The sequence below is a fragment of the Carettochelys insculpta genome, chromosome 27 (genome assembly GCF_033958435.1).
Source record: "Carettochelys insculpta isolate YL-2023 chromosome 27, ASM3395843v1, whole genome shotgun sequence".
Taxonomy (NCBI): domain Eukaryota; kingdom Metazoa; phylum Chordata; order Testudines; family Carettochelyidae; genus Carettochelys; species Carettochelys insculpta.
In genome coordinates this window covers 8,164,202-8,185,776 of record NC_134163.1, presented here as the reverse complement: position 1 = coordinate 8,185,776, position 21,575 = coordinate 8,164,202, and the positions used below count along the sequence as shown (strand labels likewise).

Genomic DNA, 21,575 nt, shown 5'->3' with positions numbered 1-21,575 from the left:
CTTTGCTGTCAGGGCTCTGGCCCCAGTTCATCAAGGTACTTAAGCACTTCAGTGGGGGCTACTCATGTGTTTGAAACAGGGCTGTCAATTCCGACGAGGTGCAGAAAACCGGCCACTGGCCACTTCCCCACCAAAAGAAAGGGTCCTAGTGCTGACTGCAGCTGACTATTCCCCATACCTGGAGTTGCCTCTTGCTTGCCAAATGCACAGGGAGCCTCTGCATGCAGCTTCGAGGTAGCCTCCTATGGCCCCTCCTAGGAGCCTCTGACTCCCTTCCCCGCAGTCTGCTCCCCACCCTCCTTGCTGGTAAGCCTTGGGTCCAAGCCAATCCTCAGCACCAATAAAAGCTGCAGGAGTTTCAGCAGGTCACATATCTGGGTCCTGCTCAGGCCAGGTACCAGCCAAGTCCCAGCTAAGGGACGTGCATTCCTAGAGAGCTACACAGCCGCATGTGGACGCCGTTTACAAGGAACATTGGTCTCAAGTGAAAAACAAACCCAGCATATTACATTTCTGCACCAGCAACTGGCAATACAAAAACCAGCCAGGCTGGTTGCAAACTGGCCAGGTGACAGCCCTCAGCTGAAGGTGGACCCACGCTTGCGAAACACAGCCCTCCATACGCAGTGTTGAAATGACTCGCGTCATGTGTGCGTCTTATCAAAAAATCCATCAGCATCGCTCAGGCACATATTAGACGAGTGCCCATGTTGATAACAATGCATTTGGGAGTGTCACAGACTGCCACTTGCCTGGTGCATGTGCCTATGAGAACTCAGCCCCACTCTTAAGGTCTCGAAGATACCCCTTACTCTATGGGATTGACCATCCTGCGGCAGAAGACCAAGATCCACAACCCTGCAGCTGAGCTACCAGAACCCTCAGGAAAGTGGGGCTGAATGCTCTGCAGAGCAGGGCTGCAAGAGGAGTTCACCTGGTCACAGCAAACCATCATTTTCAATGAACAGGCCTCGTGGCCTCTTGCATGAGGCTCGTCTCTCGCTTATGGACACTGAAATCTCCCAAGCCCGTGTATTGCCTGAACTGCTGTACAGGTGAGAAACCCAGCCCCCTCTTACAAGCATTTCACGTGTGGTTAGAGGCATTTGGTCACCCTGATTCCTCAGCGTGGCTGGACTTTTTGCAAAACGTCAGAGACTTGAAAAAAACCTGCTCTCCTGTTGGTCACTCGGATTCCAAAGCAGAGTTGCCTGCCATCAGCGCGGACAAAAACATCCCAACACAACACGCCCTCAAGTTCTCCATCGACACACGGAGAAGAGTGTCCGCCCTGACCCTACCTCTCCCTGACAGTGGGGCTGTCCCAGAGATCCATGGGTCAACCCAGACCTGGGAACATCACTTCACAATGCCTGGTGCATTGCCCTCAATGGTGGTTATTCTGGAGCAATGGTCCTTAGTAGCCTCGGTGTGTTTCATAGGCAAAATGAGACTTACTGCTCACTTAATTCCCTTTTAGACCAACCAAGCCAAAGCTCTGGGGCTGGAGTTCCAGACTACAACCCCGCCCCCAGTGCAGGTTCCAAAGATAGCCCAGAAGAAGAGTGGGGTCCAGGGTAGATATAAGCCACCTCTATGCTGTGTAGAGGAGGCAGAAAAAATGGCCCCAACGTGAAATGGAGCAATACTGGAAGCAGCCAAGAACTCACCCAAGATAACCTGATGTCAGGGGCTGTGCGGAAGGCTACAGCAGAAGGCTGCTGACACCTGCCCTGTGCTTCTGCCCCAGAGAAACTCCCCCATGCCCCCCCAAAAGCCCTTTTCCAGGGCCCATCTACAACTGTACTGGGGCAAAGCCAGAATCCACCCCATCTTGCCACCCTAATACCAACCACACCACATTATAGAAGTAGGTTCACACTAGGTTCACATTATAGAACTGGCTCAGACATCCTGCACTAAGAAACACTCAGCGGACGCTTATTGACAATAGGGCAGGCAGGTGTGTACTCTGCCTGCCAGAATCAGCCCTAGCAAGAGCCTTCAGCCTTGCACAGGCTACTTCCTCCAGGGCTACGTCAACATGAGCACATTACGTCGAAGTAGCCTGTTTCGAAGTAAGGACATCGAAATAGGCTACTTCGACGCGTATCGTCTACACGTCCTCCAGGGCTGGTGCCATCGACGTTCAACGTCGAAGTAGCGACAGAGAACGTCGAAAGGAGCCGCCCTGGAAGGAAGTGCAGAGCGTCCACACACACAAGCGCTCTCTGTCGAAATAAGTGGCCAGCAAAGCCCCAAGCCGCTCCCTTAAAGGGCCCCTCCCAGACAGATTCGGCCTGCACAGCACGAGATCCACAGAGCCGACAACCGGTCGCAGACCCTGTGCACGCAGCATGGACCCCCAGCAGCAGCAGCAGCCAGAAGCCCTGGGCTAAGAGCTGCTGCACATGGTGACCACAGAGCCCCGCAGAAGCTGGACAGAGCGTCTCTCAACCCCTTAGCTGTTGGCCGCCATGGAGGACCCCACTATTTCAAAGTAGTGGGACGCAGATCATCTACACACACCCTACCTCAACGTTGAGTGTCGAAGTAGGGCGCTATTCCCATCTTCGGATATGAATAGCGTTTTCGACATCTCGCTGCTTAACGTCGATTTCAACGTCGAAATAGCACACGGCACGTGTAGACGTGATGCGCGCTAGTTCGACGTTGTACTTCGACGTAGCCGGCTAGTGTAGACCCACCCCAGCAGTTATTCTTTCTAAGCCCCACCCTCACCCAGGCCCCGCCCACAAAGCGACCTTGCTTATAAAGGCAGCAGCAGCCCAACTATACCAGCAAACAAGGCCTCTTTCTCGCCCTGTGAGGACCAGCCATCAAACCCTGTGGTTTGTTGGATCCCCTCTTCCCCAGGCATGAGACAGGGATAACGTTCCTGGCACGAGGGAGTCACCCTCGCTTGGGCAGGATCTGTTTATGGCCTCATGAGTTCCTCTGCCACGTGCCATATCCTCTCTCTTGGCACCAGCCTGTCCAGCCAGTCCTGCAAAGCTGCTAAGCCTCAAAAATGTCCTCTTAATAAGCGAGCGCCACTTAGCTAAGGCAGCAGCTGCCCTGCTCAACTAGAGTCTAGCACTGACTTGGGGCTGATGCTCAGGGAAGCTACTGAAATTATTCTGCATGTGTAGGAGAAGGTGCCTGGGGCCGACAGGAGACTAAACACAAGCCCCTCTGATCCAGGTCTGGAGGAGTACTGCACCCCCATGCGCTGAACTGGCTACAGGGTGAGTTAGAACCCAGGATCTGATTTAACTTGGACTGAAACCTGTCCACTCTCCACTGAGAGCACAGGCCACATCCCTCAAGCACTGATGGTTCTCCAATGCCCATCCCACAGTGGCCCTGAAGCACAGAGCAGTTCTCCCCCAGCTGATCTGGAAAAAATCCTAGAACATCTCAGCCTGAAGAACTATGGGCTCTGCCCTCAGACACGCATGGGCAAGTGCAGGAAGAGTGAGGGCAGAGTGGCATGGGTCTGGCTTTGCTGTGGGCATGGGCACACCAGGGGCTGGGCCAATCTGGCTGCTCAGACCTGGGGGCCAATGACCCAGGCTAATTGTGCAGTGTAGCCACAGCCTCCCACAGGGCCAGACTTTCCATTGCCCCTAGGAGAGGGCAATACCCCTCCTACATCCCAGCAAGATGGACTTAGATAGGAACTGTGAGGCTTTACTAAAGGCTATTTAAGATCCAGTGAGGCCCAAATAGTCACTGCGGCATGGCACAGAGGCTGTATTCAGCCACAGCTTCCGGAGAAGTCGCAGACGCGGCATACGCAATGGAGAGAGAAAACACAGCAGCAAATACAGGAACAGAGACCAACTCTAACTAGAAAACGCTGGGTCCTCTGTCTCCACTCACAGTATCTATGCACTGGGGGCAGTGGAAATCTACAACCTCCCTTTGCTCCCCCTCTCTGCCTTTGCCTGTGGAGTTTCATGGCACCTAGGCACGCTGATCTCAGCTCGGTCCTCCAAACCCTCCTGCAACAGAAATCACTGCAAAGAGACAAAGCTCCCTCACAACCTCCGGGGCTGCACAGATGCAGCTAGAAGCAAAGGTTTTGCGGCAACTGGGTGGTGGGGACCTCAGCTCCATGGAATTTCCAAGGGTTGGGGCCTAGGAATTCATAACTAGAGCAAAGCTACCGCTCCACTATAAGGTGTGAGCAGTAAGGCTAGGAAAGGTAGGGCATGTCTGCATTGCAGCTGGGTGGTGTGGTTCCCTGGAGGGCAGGCGTTCTCAGGCTAGCACCGCGTGAGCTACCATCCTCAGTTCAGCAGCAGGGTACCAGAGGCTCGGACTAGCTGCCTGAATACATATCTAGGTTCTCCAGCAGGGTTCCCATGCTGCCCTACCACTATTTTGTGTGCATCTACCCTTCCCAGGAATCATCTCTTCCTGCTGTGGCATAAATACACACGGGCACTCTAGGTACGTCTACGCAGCAGTCAGGAGGTATGATGACAGCAGGTGCAGATGTGCGTGTGTGTGTGCTAGCTGTGATTTTTCAAGTGATGTCTGTAGGTCATCCAGGTTTCAGCCCCACATGACAACACTGGGCGAGTAACACCTGGATGAACCCAGCCTCCACAAGATTCTGAAGACCACATGGGAAGAGAGACACACACCAGTATCAGTGCTCTGAAAGAGGCAAAGACCAACAGCATCGAGGCAGTGATCACCAGTCAGCAATTCTGGTGGACTGGTCACGCTGTCCAGATGCCTCACTACCGCCTCCCAAAACAGGCCTTGTTCTCTCACCTGAAAGAAGGGTCCATGAGGCTGGAAGCCAATGGAAGCGTTACGGGGACCTGCTGAAGGATAACAGGCAGAAGTGCAGTGTTGACATTGACTTGGGAGGCACTTCCCAGGATCGCTCAAAATAGAGAGAAGTCCTATGTGATGGTCTCCAGCATTTTGAACTTGCCCACTGACAAGCTGAGGAAGACAAGAGGCGCAGGAGTCATGGTCAACAGCCTCTTGCTGTACCTGGAAACCTCTGTCCACACTGTAATAGAGCTTGTGGTTCAAGGACAGGCCTTATCAGACACTGAGGCTCCACAGCTCCCATGGAAGATGATTATATTCAGCAAGAAGGGAGCGCCATCAACAGCTAGGCTGGAATAACTGCAGCAGTGAAGCCAGAGTTGCTGGAGTATGTACCCAGTCCTGGGCAGGTGAGGTTAGTCCATGCTAGTTAGAGCAAAGCTAGGCTGGTATGTCTAGACACACTGCAATCACGCCTCCCAGCTGCAGTGCAGAAGCCCGATAGAGAGAAATCCTCCCATTTGTTTTTCTCCGACCCCTCTAGGCATTAGCTTCAGGTTCACAGAAGAATGAAAGTTACCGGGGCACAGAGTGGAGGGATTCAAAGCTGCACCCAAAAATCTGTTAGAAAACAAACAAGCAGGAGCTGTTCTCCAGGCCTCATCAGACCTTGCTGCCTTTGGAGCTTTGGCTCAAGTAAAACAGCTCCCGTATTGTATAGGGCAGGTTTAGAGGTCAGCAACAGCCAGCAATAAATATCCTGCTCCTTTCCAACAAGCCTGAGGAGGCCACAGCCAAGAACAACACTATTAAGGGCAAAGAAGCCACCAAACGCTATGCAGATGCTCAGTTCCTCCACAGCAATGGAAGCCCTTGCTCCCTTTCCAAACAGTTGCACATCTCAGCTCGGCAGGAGCAAGAGCATCACAGGCAGGCGCATTGGTTCAGTGGAAACAGATGTGAGCACGAAGGGGTTAGTGTTATCTCGTCCACTGAGCTGCTTAATTTGATGTATTTCCTGGACTAGATTCTCAGCTGTTGTAAAGCTGTACAGCTCCACTGAATTCACACTCGATGGTGGTGTATGGAAAACTGTGCTCGAGCAATAAGCTCTAATTTAAGAGTCAGGAGTATCCTGGACCTTCTCGCAGGCTGCATAAGGAAGTATGTGTTCTGGGTCTTTTGCAATCATTTTGCAAACAGCCAGCCTAGATCAAGGGAGTGGGGGGAAAAGGGGTGAGTTATGCCTTGTTGATTAGAGAGCAGCCTGCTTTGTCTCCATCTGTTTTTGTTTCCTGTGCAGTTGGAGTTTGGATCCTAAGAAATAAAATGGCATTGCATCGCCAGTTTCCAGGAAGAATAAAACTTGTTATTTTCATCTAAATTCTTTATGCCTAGGGCATGAAAATGACAATGATGTACACTGGCTGGGAACTGATGGCCGTTTCTTTTTCAAATGAGTGGCGGGAGAACTTGGTTTGATCCAGTTTCAAGCCTCCTTAGCAATGCTGGATTAAGCCATTAGCTAACTAAGCTGCATCTTATGACCTCAAAATATGGGGCCCCTCTGAAAAAGAAAACAAAAACCTGAGTCTATTTAAAATGTTCTCTGAACCAGTTGAGGAATAAAGGAAATAGGGAAAACCAAGATTCTCTCTGAATGCTGACAATTTCATTTGATTCTGGCAAAAATATACACATTTGGCTATACAACTCCCCTTTCCCTTCGTTATTGACAGGCAGAAGGCCAGGGATTAGGGGAAAAAATGATAATTGGACTTGTAAAAATAGTCTTTGTTAAGTAAGTCTGATATCAGTCTCCTCAAGCAGTGTTTTGCTGGCCAGCTGCTACAAGTCAGATTCTTACTGTGCCTTCATAACTTATTTAAATAAATAAATATTCTCACTACTGAGAAAAAAACCCGCGAGGGCGGAGACTGCAGTGCTGTGAAGCAATCCTGCCAAGTTCATGCTCGTAGGGGACTCTTTCTAGGAGTGATGGCACATAGAGCTTCCCCATTTGTTGTTAATACAGTAAACTCTTTGATATCTGGCAACCCTAGGACTGGAAGGCTGATGGATATTCAAATATTCCAGTTAATGGAGAGCTGCTGTGGGGGAGGCACAGGCAGCAGTCAATGCCCCCCCATAAGAAAATTCGGCTCCTCCCAGCCCTCCAGTGCCAGCTCCCACTCAACTGCTGTCTCATTTACCTTTTGACAGGGACAGCAGGAGCTGCTTGCCAGGCGGCAGACACAACTGCACCTCCAGAGCCGCTCAGCCACGGAGCCTCACGAGGAGCCACCTGCGGCACAGCCACGGAGCCTCACGAGGAGCCACTTGCAGGGCAGCGGAGCCCCACAAGGAGCCACTTGCAACACAACCACAGAGCTCCACAAGGAGCCACTTGTGGCACAGCCACGGAGCCCAGCGAGGAGCCACTTGTGATGCAGCAGAACCCCACGAGGAGCCACTTGCAAGAGGCATCCATAGAACAATGTGCCCATGTGGCAGGAGGAGCCTGGGGGGGCTCCCACTCAGCCTGGAAGTCTCAGAAAAAAAGAAGAAAAAAAAAGGAAGCCGCGTTTGCCAGCATTATGCCAGTTATCTGAGAGTTCAGGTCCATCAAATAGCAGATAAATAAGAGTTTACTGTAGCCAAAAGCTTTTGTTTATGGCCCTGTAGGCTCACTCAAACAGCACCTTGGCTCCTGTTTCAATGTTTTCTGAAGAGTTAGCGCGTTCTTTCATCTTCTGATCTTCGCAGAAGTAAATTGTGCATTTTAGTGCACATATCACTTTCTGCTTCATGTGTGCTCCGTGCTTCACGGGACTGAGTTTGCAAGACTTATGCACTTAGGTTGAGTGGATTTCGAGAAGGATAAATTTGCACTGGGTTCCATCCATCAGTTCTGGGAATCTTCCCTGTATTTTTATAGCATGGCAAAAGAGCAATCCTAACAATTCATTGCCTAGTAGCAAAATTCAAACTGAAATAAACATTCATAAATATATTTTATGTGTAGTCTGGATAAACTTTGTTTTCCATAACGAAATTAACACTTTTTTTCACTTATTCATATGGAAAGGAGGATACTTTTCCTTATTCACAGTGTTAAAATTAAAGATCATCTCGTTTTCCTGTAAGAATAAAATTTTTCGTGTTTACATATTCAATATCCCTTCTGTGAAAATAATAAGTTCATTTTTAACGGTATAGGTCTCTTATACATGACTTTTTTACCACTATGGTCGGTGTGCTGGTGATCCTTTTTAAGTCACTAATAGTCCTACTCACAACAACTTCATTAATAAATTAAGACACAGAGCTTTACTGTTGAGGTGCTGGTTGGTAGCATTAGCTGGTCTTTTGTTAACCCACAGGTGGCCTGGCTTCCAACAAGCTTGTTGCTGCCTCGGGGAGTAGGGGCAGAGCGTGTTGCAGGCCTCAGAATGTCCTGATCTGGCCCTGCCACTTAGACAAAATGAAATTGATGCCTCTGAAGAGGCTAGTTTAAGGCCCTGATAAATCTTGAAAACTATTGCTATGTAAATTGCTGTAGCACCTAGGAGCCATGTAGAAAGGCTTCACTGCCGTAGGTGTTGTAAAAATGCAGAATGAAAAAGACAATTCCTACCCTAGAAAGCCTGGAACCTTGTCCCAGGCCCCCTGCACAGGAATCAATTTCACCCACACTTTGAACGTGAGAGTTTGATTCATGTTGCAGTAAGACACAGGCTGGGGTGAGAGGAGTAGAAAAAGTGACAGGCGGGAGTGGGGGGGTGAGACAATGAAAAAGTAGACCGAGAAGCAGAGGACAGAGCAGAGCAAAGTGAAAAACAAAGACTGGGGTGAGGATAATGAGTCTGAAAGAGAGAAAATGCCTAATTAAAAAAATAAATAAATAACCTTCTTGTGCCAACCTCAAATTTATGGGATTCTTCTACCCATTTCCCAGTCCTGCCAATCCACAAATGTTCAAAACTCACAGTCTAGAACCCCCACCTCCAAAAAGCTTTTATCATTTTAAAGAATAATAAATGCTACATTCCTTTTACTCATCTTCTGGCTTTTGAGCCTTAAAAAAGGGAAATGTTTTCAAGTTTTTTCCTGCATCAAAATGGCTAGAAACATCCCCCCCCCCACCCCCACTTTTTTATTTTCAACATTAAATATGATTTTTTTGCAATCAAGGGACTCTGGGAGTTGGGGCTTTAAGGAAACCACCAGCTATCATGAGACTCACAAAACAACCTTGCATGAATCAGCAACATCACTTGCTGTTAGCTCAATGACTTTTAAGAAAAATCAGAGACATCTTTAAGCCAGCATCAAAAACCCTGTTCATGATTCCACACACTGGAGTGAAACATCAATCATCAAATCTGAGCATACACAAGAGGATTGGTTTTTGCATGGTTTGCTTAAGCTACCACTATCGCTCTGAGCTGACGGTGGTTAAACACTGGAATAATTTACCTAGGGAGGTTGTGGAATCTCCATTGCTGGAGATATTTAAGAGCAGATTAGACAGACACCTATCGGGGATGATCTAGATGGTGTCTGCTCCTGCCAAGAGGGCAAGGAACTCGACTCGATGACCTCTCGAGGTCCCTTCCAGTTCTAGTGTTCTGTGATTCTATGAGGTTCCAACCAAGCAAGCTTGAGACATATTACTATCTAACATGTATATTGCAATAGCTCCTAGAGGCCAGCATGGCTGAGTCCCATGGGCTGGGTGCTGTACAAACATATAGAAAAGGACAGTGCCTGCCCAGAACTGCTTATATAATCTAGGGATAGATTTTTCAAAATAGCTTAGGGCATATTTTTCAGATGTTCAGTATCTCAAAGTTGAGGCCAGGGTTTCAGCTCCCAACCCGTCAGAATCTGCCCCATTAAGGCAATGTGGGGAACTGTACCAAATGAGTACATTCTTCAGGGTCACACAGGAATGTGGTGGGCAAGGAACTTTACGGCCACAATGATTCATATCCTGTTGACTCCAGTGACCAGTGTTACACCCAGGGATGGGAAATCAGAGACCTTGATGAAAGCCACAAATCCCCTTTTAAATATATTTGGGCTCCCAGATTTTTATTGGGGAAGCATAATGAATAATTATTGCCATGCCTCTCATGCGTTATAAAAATTGGCTTATGAATATGCATAACTCAAGTGTGCTCAAATACCTCACATAACTTACCATTTTTAAAGTTACAGTTTGCTGAAAGTGCATATTCCATATCTGAGAACTGGAAGGGACCTTGGGAGGTCATTTAGTCCAGTCCTCTGCCCTCTTGGCAGGACTGAGCACCATCCCTGACATCTATTTGCCCCAATCCCTAAATGGCCTCCTCAAGGATTGAGCTTGCAGCCCTTGGTGTAACAAGCCAACATTCAAACTACTGAGCTACCCCTCGCCCCAAGCTCAGTCCTTGAAGAGGCCATTCAGGGATTGGGGCAAATAGATGTCAGGGATGGTGCTGAGTCCTGCCAAGAGAGCAGAGGACTGGACTAGATGACCTCCCAAGGTCCCTTCCAGTTCTCAGAGATGTATGTATGAACAGTCACTCCATGGCTTCATTCCAGTGCTCAATATTCCATATTTGTGCATGTATCATTCTTGTATGCGAAGGTAGAAATATGAAGCATGGGTGTGTTTACAATTCTAAACATGCCAAAGAGGGCTATAACTGATGCTCTGGAAACTATGTGGCTCGGTAATCAGGTCAACAACCTGTCAATGGCTGCGTTTTTCCTGTAAGCCCAACTGGGGTTGGTCCTATGAAGACGTGTAGCCAGGCCACATCATGCTGAAATCCATTTTGGTGAGAAAAATTTGAACTGAGAATAAAGAATTCCTGCCTTGGTCAAAAAGCACATTAGGGAAAATTTCCTAACTGTATTGGAATAAATGGCCTAGGGTGGCTGCAGAATCTCCATCATTGTAAATAGTGCTTGATCCCGCTGTGGGAGCAGGGTACTGGCCTTGATAACCTCTTGAGGTCCGTTCCAGATCTAGTGTTCCATGATATGACGGGGGGAAACGAAACAACAGAGGGAGTGGCCAGATGCAAGGAGATTCCCACATACCACTATTGATGCCTGCTGAAAACTTCGAAGACTTAAAAGGGGAAGGAGCTAGCGCAAGCTAGGAGGCTGCCTATCTTGAAGAGATGATTAGAACTATTGTTAGGGTAAGAATTTGCATGTAACAATTTTTAGTGCATTAGGCTGAGCTGGTGTGTTTTGTTTATTTTGGTTCAGCAACTTGGTTTGGTCTGTCTGTTTTCACTTGCAGTCACTTAAATGCCACTTTTTGTACTTAATGAAAACACTTTCGTTTATTACTAACCCCAGTGTAAATAACTGTTATAAGAAAGGGGTGATGGGGAACCACTGTGCTCATCTCTCTACCATTGATAAAGAGGGAGGACTCAGGAGCTTTCTCTGTGCAATACTTTCATACAGAGTAAGAGGGATTTATTTGGGGGTTTGGACCTTTCGGGGGGCTGCGTTCCTGGGTGCTGTTCACAGCCATCCAGCTGAGCCTTGCCAAAGCATAGCTAGTTCAGCATCTGTTTTGGTCCACTGGGGAGCAGTTACCCCAACTCTGTGCATTGGCTGGGGGAGACCAGAGCTTCTGACGCAGCAGGACAGGGTGGAAGGACTCCCAAAGGGCAGTAGGTGGGCTCACTGTCATAGCCAGCACAGCAGGGCCTGCCAGAATTTGATTTTTTTAACATAATTTTGACAGATTAATATTTTTCAGCATTTTTGTCTATTTAAATTTTCCGCAGGTGCACAATATCATGAGGGGAGGGAAGCTATGTAATGGCAGTAGACCTGACGACTGAAAAGCTTTATAAGCTGTTAAAAACACAAGCTGTCAACATCTTGAGTCAAAATATACAAAGTAAATTCCTTTGAATCAACAAATCAGGCCTGTTTTTACAATTCATTCATCAGTCCATCTGGACCAAGCCAAAGTCACAACTCAAAATCCCTGGGATTTGACTCTACCCAGTAATGCTGTAAGTGTGGCAGTACCAGAATATGAGGGAGACAAGTTGGGCAAGGTCATATCTTTTACAGCACCAACTACTGCTGGTGAAGGAGATGAGCTTTGGACACGCACAGAGCTCTTCTCCTGGGCTGGAGCTTTACTGTGATTAGTTCTCAAACAGCATTTTTTCTCCTTTGCCTGCCTGTACATTTCAAGAGCTACTAATCTCTGCTACATACTTGAGAGAGTTTGTCTGTCTGCCCATCCATGAGTCTGTTTGTTTGAGAGCTCCTCCTCAACGATAAGAGCTAGGACCACCAGATTTGGCAGGCAGCTTCCTCTTAGCATAACTAAAAACAAGGTCAGGGTTTGGTTGTGCTGGGACAATGGGATGGGCATGGAATAGGATTGTTGCTTATTGAATGGAAAGGGAGGGGTCTGGTAGCAGGGACAGTTATACTCTAGAATGGCCACAGGAGGGCAGCAGGCAAGAACATGGCCTGCAGGTAGCAGCTGCTGGCCACCCCCACCGCTTGCTCTGAGCCCCTCCCCACACTTCCAAACTCCCTGCCTGCACTGGCACTCCCTTTCCCTGACTCCTGCATTCCCCACCCCCCCCTCAGCCCCCTGCTCTAAAGCAATGCCAGGTAGATCTAGTGGAAATTGATGTGGACTGACAATTACTGATGCCAACGGAATCCTTACAAACCTAGCCATGGGACTCCCCCATGTTCGGGCTAATCCTGCTCCCCGCGTCCCAGTCTCCTGCATAGCACTAGCCTAACAAAAGCCGCCAGCACGGCCCTGCAGAGCAGCAAGGCAATCCCGTGTCTCAAAAACAGAGCCTGATTAATGACAGCCGCACTCGGAGGATTAAGTGTATTTAGACCAAAAAGCTGAGCCCAGCGTTGCTGCAAAGGGAGGAGAAGCCCTTGGCACCCTCCCCTTCATGCACAGCTCTGAAGCAGACTGGAGGGCCCCGGAAGGAGGGCTGCAGGCTGCCACCTGCCTGGGATCAGGCTGCCAGGGGAGGCGTCCCAGCAGCTGGATTTGGCACATGTGCTTCAGGTTAGACAAGTTATACAAGCCTGAAGCCATTGCAGACAGCGGATCATGCACCAGTAATAGTTATTTATATTACCATGACATCTGGAACTCTCCACTGAGATTATGTTTGATGTCATACTAGCACTGGGCAACCTAGGGCAGGGAGTGGGCGTTTGAGTGGCCTCCTTCATCTCAATGGGCTGCAAGATGGGGATAACCAAGACGGTCACCCAGGATAGGGCAGTTTTACCAGCTGTGCTGGCGTACCGAGAATTTGCAGGGTGTGCCGGCAGGCCCATAGCAGCGCTGTGGTCGGCTGCAGAGGGAGCGCACAGCTCTCATGGTCAGTGCTGTGTCAGCACACGCATCACATCAAGAGCCCCTGCTTTTCATGCCTGTCATGTTAGTAACACCAGTAGGAAAACGACTACACGGCTGGAAACCAGCAGAATCTGGCAACCCTGCCTGTGGGCAACAGTGAACAAAGCGTCTTGTGGGCGGCACACAGAAGGCTGATGGGCCACATGCAGCCCGTGGGCCACCCACCACAGCTTTTTACACCTAGGAGAGCCCAAAAGCACACAAAATCCAAACCAGAAAAGTTTCTGTACAGCACCTGACACCGTGGGGCCCTAATCACAGCAAAGGCTCTAAGCAGGGCTGGACTCCAGACAACAACAAAAGGCACCAATGGCTTGCACCAGATTTAAGGCCCCATCTCTTGTGATCTAGCGACGGTGTGAAGTACATGCCCAGCCATGCTGAAATCCTCACATGACCATAGGCAGTGGCGCAGGTGTCTACCTGTGTGTATGTTTAAACTGAGCGGTTTGCTCTAAAAGAAGGCAAAAGAGGGAGCTGCACGTCCAGGCTGACCTTGGGGCAGCTGTTCACTGAGGCAGGCCAGAGGCACCATGGTGCGGTCCAGACATGAGAGGGGCTGAGATGCAGGGTCCTTCCCTTTTGTGGGGAAGACAGTCAGAGAAATCCAATCCAAAGCGGGCTTCAAGCAAGGACCTCTGCATGCGGCTATAATATTCCTCCCTCCCACTGACACGGGCACTGAGGAGGCAGAGTTCCAGCCTCCCTAGGTACCCAGCCTCCCTCTGCTGAGCTTGCATTTGGGTAGCGAAGCCCTGCTGCAGCCCCTGCTGTTAGAGCATCATCGCTGTTGGCACCCAACCTACCTAGGTCAAAACTCACGAGAGAATGCAACATGGGTAAACCCACTGCGTCCCAGCCCTGAATGGAACAAGTACAGCTTTCCATCCAGAAGGAGCTATGTAGATGCCAGGACCAGAAGGATCTACCACGATGCTCAAGAACCTTCTGCCTAACACAGACCGCAGAACTGCCCCACAAGAATTCCCAAGGCAGATACTTTAGAAAGAACTATCCAATCTTGATCTACAAGAAAGATGTGGAGAAATTGGAAAGGGTCCAGAAAAGAGCAACAAGAATGATCAAAGGTCTAGAGGACATAACCTATGAAGAAAGGCTGAAAGAACTGGGCTTGTTTAGTTTGGAAAAAGGAAGATTGAGGGGGGACATGATAGTGGTTTTCAGGTATCTAAAAGGGTGTCACAAGGAAGAGGGAGAAAACTTGTTCTTCTTGGCCTCTGAGGACAGAACAAGAAGCAACGGGCTTAAACTGCAGCAAGAGAGTTTTAGGTTGGACATTAGGGAAAAGTTTTGAACTGTCAGGGTGGTCAAACACTGGAAGAAATTGCCTAGGGAGGTTGTGGAATCTCCATCGCTGGAGATATTTAAGAACAGGTTAGATAAATGTCTATCAGGGATGGTCTAGACAGTACTTGGTCCTGCCATTGGGCAGGGGGCTCGACTCGATGGCCTCTCAAGGTCCCTTCCAGTCCTATCATTCCATGATTCTGTGATTCTACAAATTGCCAGTGATGACAAATCCATCCTTTGGTAAATTATGCTAATGGCTAATTACCCTCAGTGTTAAAACTGGACCACTTATCCCCCACCTGGACATGTCTAACTTCAACTTCCAACCACTGGCTCGCATTATGTCCTTCTCTGCTAGGTTGTACTGTGAGGCCAGAAAGAAGCCTTTTTAATGAGGCTTTCACAGTGGCAGTTTGAAAATCGCTCAGGGGGCTGGAAGGTTAGAGACAGCGATGGCAGGAGTGGATCAGTGGCCAAGAGACAGATGAGGACATCAAAAGAGGATGAAGATCGCTCTTTGGCACCAGGCTGGAGCTGGTGACAGAAACAAATGAACTGAACCCACTCATATCATGCCCACACCATCGGTGTTGTAAGTACCGACAGGGGCTGGGACTCTCAGGAGCGGCTAGAGATTTGGGGTCCCTGATCCAAGACATTTTAAGAGAACATATTTTGGGGGGGCAGGGCTTGTAGCTCACTTTCTGAAAAATGGGCCACTTTAAGAGCTGGCAAGGTGGGTACCCCAAATCACTAGACACTCCCAAGTAACCTTTCCCAAGATCTACAGTAAAAAGGGAGCATGATGGTCATGGGCTTGGGGCCCTGGGCAGAGAGTCACGGCCAAGGATCTGTTCTTGGATCGCCCACTGAGTCCCTCAACAACAAACCACTTCACTTCTCTCTAAAGTGACCAGATGTCCCAGTTTTATAGGGACAGTCTTAATATTTGGGTTTTATACAGGTGCCTATTACCTCACCCTCCCAGTCCCAATTCTCACCCTTGCTATCTGGCCGCCTTACTTCTCTGTGCCTCAGTCTCCATGCCTGTGAAATGGGAATGACATTTCTGCAATGGGACTAATCACATGAACAAACGCAATACTGGGGTGATGGGCAACACCAAAGAGCCTATGAACATCCAGAACCCACTCCCCACTTCTGGGATGTGCTCAGAGCATTAGGCAGGAAGTCCTGAGACCACAGTGCATCCAGACAGCAGGTCTGGGCATACATATGCTGCAAATCGCAGCCCTATCTTTGCCAGCTCCCTCCTGCTTGTCTCCCAGACCCTTACACTTGCTCTGCTCACCCCTCTCTAGAACCCCTCTGTTCTTCCTCCCCACAGTGCAGGCATTGCTGGAGATACACTTCAAGGACAGCCTGATTAATTATCTTTGTTGGAGAGTTCTCCTGCCTAGCTACATACGGGGATACAGCTGAAAGGGTTGGTGCGAGAAGTCCCCATCAGAGACATGCTGTTCGCAGACGATGCTGCTGTAGTGTCTCACACAGAAGACCAGCTTCAAAAACTGCTGGATCAGTTCTCCAAAGCGTGCAAGGACTTTGGGCTTACCATCAGCCTAAAGAAGACAAACGTACTCAGTCAGGATGTTGCTGAATCCCCATCAATCAGCATTAACAACTATACGTTAGAGGTCGTCCACGAGTTCATTTACCTCGGGTCCACCATCACTGACACCCTGTCATTGGACACTGAGCTAAATAGGAGGATGAGAAAAACGGCCACAACTCTGTCCAGACTCAGCAAGAGAGTGTGGAATAACAACAAGCTGTACACTCACACCAAAATGCAAGTCTACAGAGCCTGCATCCTCAGCACCCTCCTTTATGGCAGCGAGACTTGGACCCCGTATGCCTGCCAGGAAAAGAGGCTGAACGTCTTCCACGTGCGCTGCCTCAGGCGCATCCTTGGAATATCATGGAAGGACAGAGTGACCAACACCGCCGTCCTCGAGCAAGCTGGAATCCCAGCCATGCACACCCTCCTCAGGCAGCGTCGACTCCACTGGCTTGGCCACTTCCACAGGATAAACGATGGAAGGATTCCAAAAGACATCCTGTATGGTGAGCTAGCCTCTGGCAAAGGACCTCCCGGACGCCCCCAGTTGCATTACAAAGATGTCTGCAAGAGAGACCTCAAAGAGGTAGACATCGAGCTGGACAACTGGGAAGAACTAGCAGACGACCGCAGCAGATGGAGGCAGGGGTTACACAAGGGCCTTCAGAAGGGCGAGATGAAGATCAGACAGCTAGCAGAGGAGAAGCGAGCGCACAGAAAGCACAATAAGGACTTGCCAGACACCCACTACATCTGCAAGAGATGCAGCAAGGACTGTCACTCTCGTGTGGGTCTTCATAGTCACAATAGATGCTGTAAATGAAGCCCTCAATTGAAACTATAAAGGGCGCGATCCATAGCCTATGCAGACTGGAGGATGCCTACTGGTTGCTTGTGATTTATTTTGGTATTATTGCAACATGGGGGAGCCCAGCCGTGGACCAAGACCCCACTGCGCTAGGTGCTGTACAAACAGAAGAAGGCAACTTTCTCTGCCCCAAGGATCTGCACAGTGTTGACCCAGGCCATATCAGATCCATTACACGTGTGGCACTCACATCGTTCAATCATATTGAAATATCGATGGAGGTGCAACAAAAAGCCACCACTATCCTTGGGAAAACCGCTAAAAAATAAGCAGCCTGAGCCCTTCTGACTGTGATGCACTGAGAGATTTGGGGGCAGTTTTTCAGATGCCGTAAGTTTGGCGTAACTCTATGAAGTCAGTGGAGCAATGCTGTCTGAGCATATGGCCCTCAGACCCCAAACTCCTGCTTCGGCTCAACTGTCCCCTTAAAACATTCTCACGAAATGCCAAACCTGGCAGGTCTCATAAAGTCGTCAGCTCTGCTGCTAGCCCTGTGCCTAATGCCTGTTGCCTTTTCTAACCAATAATGTTAAGTAACCAAGTTGCCTGCCTCCTGCAGTGACTCCTATGGTGCATGTTACATGTAGGTATGGGCACAAGCACGGAGTACAGCTAGAAAGCAGCTCCCTGAAATCAGTTCTTCATGCTTGTCAGTCTGCTTACTGGAGCCTACTCCTGGCTTACCAGGGAGGATTTGCTGCATTGGGGCAGTCAGTTTTTGCAGGGTGTGGAATATTTGAAAGGAACAGAATAAAACCAGAGGATCAACATCCCCACCCCCCCAGCTCCCACACACAAAACCAAACACCCACAGGCGTGGAGATGAACGAGCAGGGCTGAGATTCTGTCCCACAGGAGGAAGAAGAGACATATCACAATCTGTGTGACTCTTGCATCCCCCACTCTCCCCCTACACCACCTAAACACACTTTGAAAACATGCCCTCTGCGGGGTGATGTTAAAAATGGGGTTTGTTTAGTCTGGGGAAGAGAGGACTGAGAGAGGACATGATAACAATTTTCAGGGACATAAAAAGTTGTTACAAGGAGGGAGAAAAAAATTGTTCTTCCCCCGTGAGGACAGGACAAGCAGCGATGGATTTAAATTACTGCAAGAAAGGTGTAAGCTGTAAACTTCTTGCCTGAGGTCACCCAGGCAGGCAGTGATGGAGCAGAGAACAGAACTCCAACCTACTGACTCCTAGGCTTCCATTTGTGACTAATCTCACTGCACTTCCATGGTAGTCATCTGATTTTCTTCTTGTCATAAGCAATCTGCTCAATCCATTGAGGGGCTGGATCCAGAAGCAAGATATGACTTATATCCACCCAGTCTAAAAACTACCGTAGACAGGCAAAACCTAAGAACAGCCATAGTGGGGCAAACCAAAGGTCCATCTAGCCCTATGTCCTGTCCTCTGACAGTGGCCAATGCCCGGGCCTCAGAGGGAATGAACAATACAGCCACCAAGTGATCCATCCCTTGTAATCCGCTCCCAGCTTCCCGCAAACAGAGTAAGGATGCTTAGAACATGGGGTTGCGTCCCTGCCCATTGTGGCTAATGGACACTGATCCTCTATGCACTCTATCCTCTATGCACTTACCCAGTTCTTTTCTGAACCCTTTATATTTTCAGCTTCAAAACATCCCCTGGCAATGAATTGCACAGGCGGACGATACACTCTGTGAATAAATATTTCCTACTGGTTGCTTTAAACCTGCAGCCTATTGATCGGTGAGGAATCACAGCAACTAGAAGCCTTTAAACATTTTTACATCCCTCTTCAGCCCCAGGGACACTGGGAAAGTCCCTTGTCTTCACGCAGAGGTAAAACTGCCCTGACAGCCCCTGCTTAGCTCCACGGCTACGATGATGACAATTCAGACAGGGCTTAGAGCTGGCTAATAAAACTTGCGAGGAGATGACAGGTTTGTGAAGGGAGGCAAAGCCCAGATGCCGATTCTTCCGTTTCTTAAAATAATATTTAGACAGGACACATTTCCCCCGCTAACAAGAACAAACCCTGCCATGACCAGCTCTGGCTGTGTTTGTGTTTCTATGCAATGGGATGGTTTCATACTTAAAGACAAACTGCCCCCACTCCAGACAGAAAGGACTTGTTGACACCAACGCAGCTGCCTGCATGGAGGTTTTGGAGAGAAGGAGACAGGCATATATAGGGGACATGTGGGAGGAGAAGCTGTGCTAGGCATGGGTCTGGATCCTACTCCTGTAGAAGTCATTGGTCCTGAGTCTCCACTGTAAAACTTCATGAAACACCCACTTACTAAAATGACACAATCACCCCGATTTAGGGATGCACTGCAAAGCCAACATAAGATGCAGGCCAATGGAGAATTAGCTCCATCAACTTCAGGGGGTTTCACAGCCAGCCAAGGATCAGGACACTGGAAACGTGCTCTACCAAACGGCACTATAGCAAAGTCCTTCATTTCGGGCAGGCTCTAGCAGTCAGACGGAAGCACAGTCCTGAGTCCAAGCTCCGATCAGGCCACATTCTCCCTCCCTCCACCTCCACCCCACACTCAGAAGATGCAGCAACTGTAACTGAAGGGCTAGCTTCGTCCCATTGACTTCCATACAGGTCTTGCCTAAGACCTGCAGGATTCTCCCCTCTTCCCCCACTCCACTTACAGGCCCGATTCAACTGCCTTTGCTCACGTTGAGCAGTATCTCCCTAGGGGCCGGATCCAAAGCCCACGAAGGTACAGAAGAACCCCAGGGTTACAAACACCAGTGTTACGAGCTGACCAGCCAGCCACGCACCTCGTTTGGAACCAGAAACGTGCCATCAGGCAGCAGAAGAGCCAAAGAACTAATGCCAGTGCTGCCCTGGGCCGAGTTGCTGTCAGCCACCAAAGCAGTAAAGGGAAGGCTGCCTGTTTCCCCTACACAGTAAAGTTTCAAAGCTGCTTGAATTGAAAGCTCAGCTGTAAACGCTAGAAAGAGAGCGCACAATGTGCCATTCGGCATTACGAAGGGTTCAGAGGTACGAACGGCTCCCGGGGTGTGCGCACCGCTGAGGTTCTGCTGTCATGGGGGGATTCCTTTGGAGCCAAGTGCAACTGAGGGCAAGAAAAGGGGCCAGGCTCAGGCCAGCGGCCCCACTTCAGCGCTCAGGCGGGTGCTCTTACACGAACAAGTTGCGATTGTTTGACTGCTGCTCTCTGAGGATCCAGCTAAGTTCCAACACCCGCCCCCCTGCGTAAAAAGGTGGAAAGCAGCCAGAAGTCCCCGCACCGCAGCCGGCCTCTGCTCAGGGTCACTCCCTGCCCTTGCAGTGATTAGTGATCCCAGGACAACCTGCCCTTTCCCCTCGCAATGCACCGAAAGCATAAAACATGTTACAGCCATCTGGAAATCCTTGTTTAAGAGGCATCAGGGAACCCACCTAAGCAAGGCAACCGGCGAGAAATGTTTTATTCTAGGCATATGTAAAAGCAGCAGCAGCAGCAGCAGCAACTCCTGGTTTACCAGCCTGCCCTCCACAACGCCCAGGGCTGAAAGGCTCTGGGAGACTGGGCGCAGATCCCCTTAGCTTCCCTCTGAGCAAAGGGGGCCAGGGACGCGGGTCAATCAGTCCTTCGACTGTCCAGGGGCTGCCCCACCCCGCGCTCACTTGGGAAGGGCTCGGGACGGGGTCGGGGGTTGTACCCGCTGCCCTGTGGGCGCTGCAGCCCGGGGCCGGGGGGCCGGCCAGCCCTACCTTTAAGCCCGGCCAATCCAGACTCCTCAGCTGCGTCTCCGGCTGGGTCCCCGGGGAGAGCAATCTCCGGGCTCCCGGGCCATGAAGCGTAGGGTCAGGTCCCCCGGCTCCACGCCCTCCATCGAGGCCGCGCGAGGCCGATTAGCTCCTCTCGCCGGGCTGCAGCAGCGGGCGGGCTCCGGCCGGCCTCCGGCTCGGGTCCAGCGCGTCCTCGCCGAGAAATCCCATCGCGCCCACGGCCAGGTAGCCCAGGGGCGGCCGCCCGCCCGCCGGGGCAGGGGACCGGGGCTGGCCGGCAGAACGCGGCGCCTCTCCCGGGCTGCTGCGCCCCAAACACGGCGCACGTGGCTGGGAGCCGGCGGCTGCCCCCCTCCCACCCCGCTGCCCCAGGCTGCCACCAGCGTCCTCCGGCCCGAGCGCTCCCTGGCGGCCGGGCGGAGCCCGGGGCGAGGCCCGGCACCCGCGGAGCTCTGCCCGGCTGCCTCGGGCGCCTCCCTGCCGGGGAGCGGGCAGCTGCCGTACCCCGCGCCCGGCTCGGCCGGCCGATCCGCTTGGCCCCGCTCGGCGCCGGCCGGCCGCCCTGCTCCGCACCTGCCCCGCGGCGCCGTCGGGGGACTGCGCGGGCCCGGGGCGGGGGAAGCTCCGGCCACTTCTCCGGGCTCGGCAGAAGATGCGAAGGGAGGAGCCGGGGCGGGGCGGAGCCGGGTGGCGGGTTCGGGGCCGGCTCCTCCCAGGGTCGGGTTACCGCTCCGCCGAAGGGGTGGCGAGAGCTCGGGAGCCGGGCAGCGGCGGGCGAGGCTGGGGGAGCAGCCCCGGGACTCTCTGGGGCCCCGCGCTTCGCTCCGTGAGCGCAGC

At 50.8% G+C, this 21,575-nt stretch overlaps 1 protein-coding gene across 2 annotated transcripts in view; it reads right to left on the bottom strand.

The window, feature by feature from the left end:
• The window catches only part of NRTN (neurturin), a 97,551-nt gene extending 76,208 nt beyond the window's left edge, over window positions 1-21,343 (bottom strand). The window contains exon 1 of one of the 2 annotated variants that reach the window (XM_074978435.1): window positions 20,721-21,343. The gene's annotated coding sequence lies outside the window, so the exon portion shown is untranslated. The remainder of the gene's footprint in view (window positions 1-20,720) is intronic. The other variant, XM_074978436.1, reaches the window with a different exon arrangement.
• Between the last annotated feature and the right edge of the window lie 232 nt (window positions 21,344-21,575).